The sequence below is a fragment of the Mandrillus leucophaeus genome, unplaced genomic scaffold, assembly GCF_000951045.1.
Source record: "Mandrillus leucophaeus isolate KB7577 unplaced genomic scaffold, Mleu.le_1.0 Scaffold690, whole genome shotgun sequence".
Classification (NCBI taxonomy): domain Eukaryota; kingdom Metazoa; phylum Chordata; class Mammalia; order Primates; family Cercopithecidae; genus Mandrillus; species Mandrillus leucophaeus.
Genome location: NW_012107475.1, coordinates 1,124,753 through 1,133,011, shown reverse-complemented (window position 1 = coordinate 1,133,011; position 8,259 = coordinate 1,124,753). Strand labels below are relative to the sequence as shown.

At 40.2% G+C, this 8,259-nt stretch overlaps 1 protein-coding gene across 1 annotated transcript in view; it reads left to right on the top strand.

Moving 5' to 3' along the window:
• The first annotated feature begins 3,696 nt into the window (after nt 1-3,696).
• The window catches only part of ASCC3 (activating signal cointegrator 1 complex subunit 3), a 404,060-nt gene continuing 399,497 nt past the window's right edge, over nt 3,697-8,259 (top strand). The window contains exon 1 of the mRNA XM_012002619.1: nt 3,697-3,988. The gene's annotated coding sequence lies outside the window, so the exon portion shown is untranslated. The remainder of the gene's footprint in view (nt 3,989-8,259) is intronic.

Below are 8,259 nucleotides of genomic sequence, written 5' to 3'. Positions count from 1 at the left end.
AAAAGTCAAAAGCGTGAATAATTTTGTTGAGCTACAAAAAATAGCTTGGAAACACTTCCACCTTGAAATTTTCTGTTCTTGAGACAATTTTGAGATAACTAAAGGCACTCTTTGCAGAATGATCATGTTACACATATACATAAAACACACACAAACTTATATAATTTTACCTAAATGTGTTCATATTATGTATAGATTGTGTTGCAAGCTATTTCATTCAACTGTACATCTTAGACATATTACCGTATCAAGCAATACAGATTCACATTATGCTTTTTTAATGCCTCGAAATTTAGAGATGTATTACAATTTAATTTAAATCAATCCAATATTGAGCCTTTTTTTGGTATGATACTTTTTTTTTTTTTTTTAAAGACAGTGTTTCACTCTGTTACCCAGGCTACAGTACAGGGGTGCGATCATGGCTCACTATAGCCTCGACCTCCCAGCTCAAGTGATCCTCCTGCCTTAGCCTCCTGAGCAGCTGGGACTACAGGTGCATGCCACCACACCCAGCTAGTTTTCATATATATATATATATATATACACACATATATATATATATATATATATATAATTTTTTTTTTTTGTAGAGAAAGGGTTTTGTCATGTTGCACAGGCTAGTCTCAAACTCTTGGGCTCAAGCAATTCACCTGCTTCAGCCTCCCAAAGTGCTGGGATTACAGCTGTGAGCCACCACACCCAGCCATATGATACATTTATAAATGAAATGTGGAGTTTTGTTTTGTTTTTCAATTAGATATGGGGTCTTGCTCTGTTGCCCAGGCTTGAGCTAAATGGCATGATCATAGCTCACTGTAGCCTCAAACTCCTGGCCTCAAGAGAGCCTCCCAATTCAGTCTCCTTAGTAACTAAGACTACAGGTGTGTACCATCAAGTCTGGCTATTTTTTTTTCTATTTTTTGTAGAGATGGGGGTCTTCCTACGTTGCCCAGGCTGCTTTTGAACTTCTGGCTTTAAGTGATCCTCCTGCCTCAGCTTCCCAAAGCACTGGGATTACAGGTGTGAGCCACCGCGCCTAGCCCACTGCAATGAGTTTTAATTGGTTTCCCAGCCATGCACTACTTTCAACCCACCCTACCCAATATTGCCAAAATAATCTCCCAATTCCATTTTGTGACCGCCAAACACTGACTGCCTATTATACTCAATTCTTTAAATTTAAAATTGTGTCTCCTTATAGTTTGTTTACATTTTAGCTTTGTCACTAGCTTCTATTAACAATGTTCCATTACAGATAAATAGGTTACTCATTATCTAGAATGCAGTTATAGTCTTGTTTCTTGGCTTTGCTCATGGCATACTTTCTGGACAGTCTCTTTGTCATGAGGGCCCATTCTCCTTAGGCTGTCTTTCCACTAACATTTGGGGAAGCTGAGCTTGATGGCATGTACCTGTAGTCCTAGCTGCCTGGGAGGGTGAAGCAGAAGAATCATTGAGCCCAGGAGTTCAGGGCTGTTGTGCACAATGATCATGCTTGTGAATAGCCAGTGCACTTCAGCTTGTGCAATACAGCAAGACCCCATCTCTTGAAAAAAAAAAAATTGAGGAAACCCCGGGGACTATAAAGAGGACAAAAATAGTTCTTAAGAGTTCAGTGAAGTAAGGCCATGCCTCAGTGTCCACAGGGAATTGGTTCCAGGACACTCCCACATACCAAAACCCCAGGATGCTCAAGTCCTTATACAAAATGGCACAGTATTTGCATATAACTCATGCACATTGTCCCATATACTTTAAACCATGTCTAGGTTACTTATAATACCTAATATAATGGGAAGTGCTATGTAAACAGTTGTTATACCCATATCGTTTAGGAAATAATGACAAGAAAAAAAGAGTCTATGCATGTTCAGTGCAGACATAACCATTCTTCTTCTTTTTTATTTTCTAATTGTTTTTGTTCCAAAGTTGGTTGAGACATATACAGAAGTCATGGATACAGAGGGCTAACTGAATTTCCTTCCAGGCTAGGACTATTTAATAGAAATATGATGCAAGCCCACCTATGTAATTTAAAATTTTCTAGAAGTCACATAAAAAGTAAAAATAAAGTTGAAATTAATTTTAACATATTTTATTTGATCCATTATATATAATTTCAACACGTAATCGACGTAAGAATTACAATATTTTACATTTCTTTTCTAAGTCTTTGAAATCTGGTGTACATTTTGAACTCATTGCATGTCTCAATTTGGACAAGCCACATTTCAAATGTCAACAGACATATTTAGCTGGTGGCTACCCTAATGGATAGCGCAGTTCTAGGTAGTGTATTTTCGATTCTTCTCTTCTCCCTCAAGCCTCTGGAACTGTGATGAGAATAATCTGCCATGTGAATTCCTAGCACTTATCAGCACCTCTCATTATCAAGTGGCCTCCTTGCATTATTTATTTTTGTGATGCATTTGTCTTCTCTCATGAACTAACTTGTAAATTCTATGAAGTCCAGGACCAAAGACACATGCAATCTCAAGATTGGAAATACCTTTAACAAAGCCATCAACTAATTCTTCTGTTGATGTGTGGCTCCCCTATACCAAGTCCCTATTAAGTGAGCTTCAGAATCTCCCTGAAGCAAAATTCTGTTGTTGAAGTATTCCACACATGCTAAGGTAGGAAATTCTTTTTGGGTCGTGCTACAAGGGCATCTTCTTTTCAGGATCTTAAATCTGTTCCCTGAAGTTTGCATCACATGAAACAAATCAACTTCACATGACAGGTCACTTCATATTTGGAGAGAGTCCAGTAGTTTTCTCTCTTCTAACTGAGTCCTGGAAGGTTTAATCAATACTTCTTCACTTGCCCTGTTTTTGAGTTCTCTTCATCATTTTGCTCTTCCCTGATAGAATGCCATCTTGATTGAGGTCTTCTTCAAATGCTGAACACAGCACTTCAGAGCTGGTCTGACCAGTAAAGAGAATAACTGGATCACTATTGGCTGCCTCTACAAAACAGTTCTACCAGGCATTGGGGCACATTACCTTATGAGGAAGCGGGAATGGCAGAGGAGAGCCACAACAAACACATTCAGTCATACTATCGTTGCATTGTTGGCTTTTAGTCTAGAACTCTTTGCAGATAAACCACATAGTTCTTTAGGTTAGTTTTGCTTCGTATCTTCCTATCTTTTCAATTGAGTTAGGGAATCTTCGGGCTTTCTGTTTTTGGAGGAGGTCTTCTGACCCAAGGACCGACTTGCAGAGATCACTTTGAGGGAACTAAGCTGAGAATCCAGAAAGCTTATGACACCAGAGAACCATGTATACTTCCAGTAGCCAGAGAGCTTTGGCTGAAGACGACGATAGCAACTACCTGTTTCTTCATTCAAATTGCTCTCTTTTCCTTTACCTTTAATAGGAATTATTTCCTCCACATATTTACCTTATGGAGAAGCGCGGCAGCCTGAAGTAAATGCAGGGGAAAAACTCACAGCGAGGTCGAGATGGCAGGCCTGGCCCGGCGCGAGCAACCAGGGTAAAGCACACCGTTCAGGGCCGCTCCCGCCTGGGCCTGGCGACTCATCCTCGCCGCCGCCGGGGCCTTCCGCATCTGCTCCTCCGAGCCCAGCCGACTAGAGGCTGGAGGCGGGAGGCGGGGCGACGCGCGCACGCGGGCGGGGCGGAGGGCCCAGAGTCGACGAGTCGACGTGCCGACGTTGGCGCTGCAGCGGGGCGGTGACGTGTAGGCCGGCGCCCGCTACACTCTGTCCCTCCTCGCCGGGTCCGTGGGTCTGTCTGTCTCGCTGATGGTCCTCGCACGCAGTTCCCTGTGACTGGGCGCGACCCCGGCAAGCGCGGCGTGGAGGGCTGACAGGGCGCGGCGGTACAGCTGCCCGCCCGCATCTTTGGCCCTGCCCTCAGCACCTCACCCGGCGTGGGAAGTTAAAGTAAAACCGAAAGGGAAGGAGGCGCGGTGGCAGGAGCTGACAGAGTGAAGGGAAACGCGTGAGCCGGGCTGAGAGGTGAGGAGGTGGAGGTGGGAGGACGAGAAGGGTCGCCGCGGCCAGGGGAGCTGACTGGAGGCGGGGACGGCGGGGCGGGCTACGCGACCCGCCGAGAGATTCTCTTCCTACCTCCGGGGCAAGTCCAGACCTGTCATCCTTTTCGGTGGTTTGAGGTCGAGTCCGGGGTCTCGCAACAATACCGCCCATTCCTAGAGTTTGTAGGTGGGATAGGGGATAGAAAACTTAACCTAAGCCACGTATTGTCTAGGTATTAAGCCACAACGTGACCAGATGAGGTGTTTTTTCCTGTCCCATGCATGGGTAATTTGTTTTCTTTCCTTTTTTCTGTTACAAAGCCTTGGTAACTAAGTTTTTTTTCACGTAGATTTTGAGAAAGAAATCTTCCTCTTATTTTTCCTCCAACACACTGAAAAGTAAATAGGTAGCTGACCGTGGTGGATTGTGGGTGAATTTCGCAATCAAGGAGCCTAGAATGTCATTTTGAAATAAATAAATGTGTATGTGGGTGCTAGGGAGGTTTTGTGAGTAATGGGCAGTTATTTCAAATAGGTTTCTTATCATAAATTATCCGTGGAATGCAGTGTGCTAATGGTATTTGCTATTCTTTGGTTTAAAAGAAGCATAATTCTAGGGTTTGGTAAAAGTTAGATGTGTTGTCACTTGTGCATTCAAACTCATAGTTACGTTTTCTTTCTTTCCCTAAGTTAGGTTAGACTGATAGCCATTTTCTGCTCACCAGATTTTATGTTTCATAGATTGAAATCCTTTTTCTGATTCTCAGAGTTCTCAAAAGTTGAGAATTCAGCTTTTGGTTTTACCATGGATCGTGCTCCAGTTTTTGTCGTCTCTTTTGTTTAATGATGGTTATAATAGTTTTGCATGAGAAAAATGATCCTTAAAGATGCTGTTAAGCTTAGGCTAAATAATCTTACTTATATGAGTAAATTAATTTTTCATGGGTTCAGCTTTCTTGATCCCTCCTTAACAGTTTTTTGTCATTCATTCATTCATTCAAGTCTTCCTATGTGTCAAACGCTGGGCCAGACCTAGGAGAGCAAGAGAGAGACAATATCTGTGCTCATGAACTTTCTATAATCCAGCAGCCTCCTTAAAGAGAGAATCTTGACTAGGGTTCTTTCTCATACCATGGATGTGTAGTTGACCAAACCAAAGCTTTTAAAAGAAAAAGTTATTGTCAATGTATATATATAACTGGCATTGAAAGAGGAACAGATGATCTTGCTTTAACAGCATGATTTGATATTGCCTTTGATGAAAAAGATAGTATATGTACCGGTGGTTTGCCAGTTCAGAAGAGTAAGTTTTTCTTTTGCACAGCTGGTTTAAATATAAAGTTCACAATTCTACCTCAGTTTCTACCTCAAAATAAATAAATAAAAAGCTTTTTCTTTTGAGATAGAAATCAGTTGCTTTCCAGTCTTCACATTGGTCTGATTGATCTCCTGTGTATCTCTGGAACGCCTGGGCTCAAGCAATCTCCCTGTATCGGCCTCCCAAAGTGCTGGGATTACAGGCCCCATTTTGCCTTTTTGTGTGCTAATAAATGACTAAGAATTTTGTCTTTGCTAGCTGGCTGCCCCTAGTAGCTTCAGGATGGGAGCTGGTTACCAGAAAGATCAAGGAATTATTAGAAGGTTGGGACTTTCATCCCTACCCCCTAACTGCTTAGGGAGGTGAGAGAGGGGCTGAAGATTAAGTTGATCACCAGTGGCCAAAGGGTTTAATCAATTATGCCTATGTAGTGAAGCCTCCATAAAAACTCAAAATGACAGGGTTCAGAGAGCTTCTGAAAGCTGAACATGTGGAGAGTCCTTGAGGTGGTATGCCTAGGAAGTACTTGGAAGTTCTGCATGGAAATTCCCTTCCCTTATAAATTACCCTATCCTATGTATCTCTTCATCTGTATCCTTTGTAATATCCTTTATAATAAGTTGGTAAACGTGTTTCCCTGAGTTCTGTGAACCACTCTAGCAAATTAACCGAACCCAAGGAGAGGGTCATGTAATCCCCAATTTATAGCTGGCCAGTCAGAAGTACAGATAAAAAAGTCTGGAACTTGTAATTGGCATCAGAAGTGGTGGGCAGTCTTGTGGGACTGGGCCTTCATTCTGTGGGATATGACAGTATCTCTAGATAGTGTCAGAAATGAATTAGAGAACACCTATCTAATGTCTGCTGCAGAAATGATTGCTTGCTTGGTGCGTAGGGAGAAACTCATACACATTTTGCCACAGACATCTTCTGTGTTGATAATTGTGGTATGAGAGCAGAGGAAAAACAATTTGAGTTTTTTCCACTCTCACAAGAGGGCAGGTGTAAATTCCTTGAGTCTGCCTTCCAGAGGCTTATGGATTAGGGTGGAATGAGAATTTGTCTTTCAGACATAATCTGTGCTAGGCCCTTTTCCACTGGACCTTTTCTTTTGTGCGAAGAGTTGTAATATATACTGCCTAATATGTGCTGGGTCTGTTCCATGTTTTCTTGAGAGTAATGGGTGTGCTTGTTTCATCTTTGTGGGATGTTCTGGAATTTTTGACTATGCTTGCCTTATCTGGTGCTAAAATATTTTTTTGTTTTCCCAGGGACATTTAAAGGAAAAGCCTCCCTTATCCTGTGCTAAAAGTAAAATTAACACAACTTTGGGGGGAATATTCTGAATATAAAGGCTAATCTGCTTTATAGTTATAAGCCTGTCCAGGATTTTTTTCCCCCCACCTTTGGGTGGGAAACCTAGTTAGAGGATAAGTTAGAGAATAAGAGCCCCATTTTGTTTTAAATTTTGTTTTTAACTATTTTATATTTTGTATTGTGTGACAAGTGTTTATGTATTTTATTATTTTTGTCATGCTTTCTCTATTCTACGTGCTTCAGATGTGTTTCCTAACTTGATTGGGAACTATTCAAGAGCAATTGCTTCTTGCTTAAGAATGAGTTAGCATCTAAAGTGAACTTGTTAGGTGGAAACTGTGAATAGCTAAGATTACCTTTGAGAATCCCTTAAGAGGACATCAGGTTGGCATAACATGCTGTCTCTCAGCACGTCCTACACAGCCGTGTTTTTCATCCTGACTTGGAATGTATCACAGTTTCTTTAGATGAACTCCCAGTGAAAAAGTTGGTCTGTGTTTGGTCACCAACTTGTATGTTTTTTAAAAAAAGAGAAAAAGTATTAAAAACTAGAGTCATGCAATGCAGCAAGATGCTCACATTTTGAGATGCATGTGGTGATTAAAACAGACTGAAAGAGCAAGATTCTTGTTGCCCATCCGCCGTTCACTCTAGAGCAGGTATTCAATACCTGAAATGTAAGCAGAATCTCTAGTAATTATTGTTTTTGTCTGACTCTACCTTCCTTTTTTTGGCCTACAGTGTTTGGTAGATTAAAGAAAGTAAAATGTGCTTAGACTCTGCTGTATGAACCAATTGATGGTAATAAGGTTTAATACAAGTAAGAGATAAAAGGTTAAAATTATCTTTAGGATTTACCATGAAAAATCAACCCCTTTTGAAATGGCATAATGGAGGATTGTATATATGTGTCGATGGTGGCTATTTTCTGAGTTCTGATCTTGCTAATATTAACAATATCACAACTCAATTTTTTAAAAAGGCACAATAAAATATAAATATTCTTATTCACTGTTTATTTAATCTTTATTCACTGTTCATTTTTCAAGGTGTCGGTTTGTGGGTACAAGATTGTATTTTAAGTATTGAAATCTTAAATTCTAATTTTACTCCATTTACAACCTGCTCCTTCATGTCAGTGGTTTTATCCCTTAATCTGCACTGTATCACTTTGACTATTTTTGTCCCTTTAATAATTCCCTAGTATCCATAATTGTCAGTAACTAATTGTTGACTGAACTTATTAGGAAATATAGTTTGACTGTTTTGGAGATTTTCTCATTTGTTTATAATGAAAAAATACAGTAACTGTATTTTCCTAAAGTTGCTATCAAGCAATTAGACCATTTAGAGTTAAGAAACACAGGTTTGGTTTAAGAAGAATAAATGTTACAATTTTTATATGTAGTACTTCAGAATAGTGTGTATTGGGATTCTAGCTCACTAATTATTGGTTAGTATCATCTCGCAAAAGGAAATATGCTACCATTAGATTAGTTTTCTCCTTATTTGGAATGTAAAAAAGGGCAGTTACATTTTCAAGACTTTCTTTTTATCTGTACTTTCGTTTAATTAACAATTTAAAGATTTATTCAGATAGCCACAGCCAGTACTTCTAA